We start from the raw sequence: 2,553 nt of genomic DNA, 5'->3' as shown, positions 1-2,553 counted from the left end.
GATCAGCATGAGATGGTGTTTGGTTGTAAGCAGCGAAGATTGATTTTGGTTTATTAAAGCAAACAAATTTGTTGAAAGCAGCTGCCTGGCTCCTAGGGTTTCCAGGACTAGAGAATCATGTTACTACAAAGGTCAGGGACCAGGGAAATAGAGGAGGAGACCACAGGCAGAGGCCGGGAAGAGTGTAGCGCACTGGACAGTGGCAGGTTCTTCTCTGGCCCTGTTTCTTTGCATCTCTTGTTTTAGGTTCAAAGCTCCAGACTAAGGTGTCTGCACATATCCCAGCTGCTAGGCAGTGGAGAATGTGTAAATGGCCTTTTCAGGGTCAAGAGAGGCAACAGCCATTTTCCATTTCCTGGACTTTCTCTTTCTTTGCTTGCATGTCGTTGGCTAGAGGCCGTCTTCCTGCCTGGTGATCCCTGACTCTCTGTTAATACACATATTAAAGAATGAGGCAGGGTGTGGTGGCTCCCACCTGTAATCCTAGCACTCTGGGAGACCAAGGTAGGAGGATCCCTTGAGTTCAGGACTTTGAGACCAGCCTGAGCAAGGGCAAGACACAGTCTCTATTAACAATAGAAAAATTAGCTGGGTGTTGTGACAGGCACCTGAGTCCCAGATACTCAGGTGGCTAAGACAGGAGAATCACTTGAGCCCAGGAGTTTGTGGTTGCTGTGAGCTAGACCGAGCCCATGGCACGCTAGTCTGGGTAACAGATGAGGCTTTGTCTCAAATTTAAAAAAAAAAAAAAAGAACGAAGCCCCAAAGTGTTGCCTGGCAGTTGTGTGCGCACAGGTGGGGCTTATGGACCAATTGGCTGCGCTGAGGGAGCTCTGCACTTTGCCGTCTCTGGGCTCTGGGCCTTCCTCCTGGGCAGCTTTGCTTCTCTGGAGAGGAATCCACTCATGTCACACGCAAGAGTGGCTTCCACAGCCGTGGAGTGCGGCCGGCATGCTTCTGTGCAGCAGAGTCAGCAGCAGTTGCGCCTTGTTCTCTGGCTTGAGTGAAACTATTCATTTACATTTCCATGTGTTTCTTCTGGTCTGAGATGATTCTTCCTTTACTTTATTTCTCCTTTTTTTTTTAAGGAGTTTATTCAAAACTTGGAATGGATGTTGGATTTTATAAAATATTTTAAGCCGTCTATTGACAGGATCACATGGCTCTTTGACCTATTGAAGAAATGAGTTCAATTTTAGATTTTCTAATATTAGTTTACTGTTGATTCCCACATGCATTTTAGTTAATTGTGGAACAGCACATTTGAGTTTGATAGCAGTGCATGTGTGGGGCGAAACCATGATAGCCAAAGAGGAGCTCTATTCCAAGGAGTTTCAGCTGACTGTGCAGGTAAAGCACAGGCTCTGGAATGAGGGAGGCAGCTCCAGCATGAATCACCCCCACAGTTGCAGGCAAGTTTCTTGAGCCTCAGACTGTTTGCCCATAAAATAAGTACATAGTAATGAATGGTACTTCTTGGGAATGTTCTGATAATTAACCAAGTTTATCTGATGCATAGTCAGAGACCAGGAAAATATGAAAAGAAGGATATCTTTGAATTAAGTAGATTCCTGGAAGAAAAGACTCATTTGGCAACCATATATGTATGTCAAAAGATAGTACATAGGTAATTTTGTTAGTGTGAGTTGCAGCTTCAAAGGACTATATTTCATATTAAACTGTCAGCATTCTAGGAAAATAATATTCTTCCTCCAATCATTTTCTTCACCACATATTTAATTTCTCATTATCAGGTTGCATATTAAAAATATTAATTAAAATTAAATAAGATCTATTTGGATAAAACCTTTCCTCATTTCTTTTTCCAGAAAAACTATTATGGTTCTAAAGAAAAAAGATTGAAATGAAATAAATTGAATATTAACTTTCTGGGGGAATTTTTTTTGGCAATAAAGCCAAAGGAAGGAACTGAAAAGTACATAGGATTGAATTCAGCTAAAATATAGATGCATTTTTAGATCAAAGATATAAACATGTGCGTGTACATATGTGTATATATATAGAGACACACACACACAACTTTGTGCTGTGTCAATGAATAGCGCACGGAGAATGTGTGAACATAGCTATAAAAAATTAACTTTGCTTTGTATGCATATAACAGTTAGTGTGCCTTGTTATTTTTGTTCTAATTGACTTGCATAAATACAGATTTCCACTTTAATGTAATCAACAATAAATCATGCACACTTTTCCATTTTCTCATGTCCTACTCCCAGATTCCATAATTCCATAAATATAAATAGCATTTGCCATCTTTAGGGGATGTGAGAAATAGTTTATTTTGACGAGAAGAATAAATTATCTTCCCATGATATTAGTGTGAGTCTCTAGTCTCATTAGATAAAGAATTTAAAAGACTTCAAAATGATTCAACTAGTTAATAGCATGTTAATTATCTCACATCATTTCAGGAAAAACAAAAATATCCCTCTGGGGTGTACTCATCTCGGTAGGAATAATGACTGATGAGGGTCTGGGTAATGGCTGCTCATTCAGGTAGCAAAATTCTTCAAAAAGAAACAGAAACAA

This window comes from Otolemur garnettii, unplaced genomic scaffold (assembly GCF_000181295.1).
Source record: "Otolemur garnettii isolate 467f Iridium unplaced genomic scaffold, OtoGar3 scaffold00257, whole genome shotgun sequence".
NCBI lineage: Eukaryota > Metazoa > Chordata > Mammalia > Primates > Galagidae > Otolemur > Otolemur garnettii.
The sequence above is the reverse complement of the archived record's forward strand: the minus strand, read 5'-3'. Positions refer to the sequence as shown.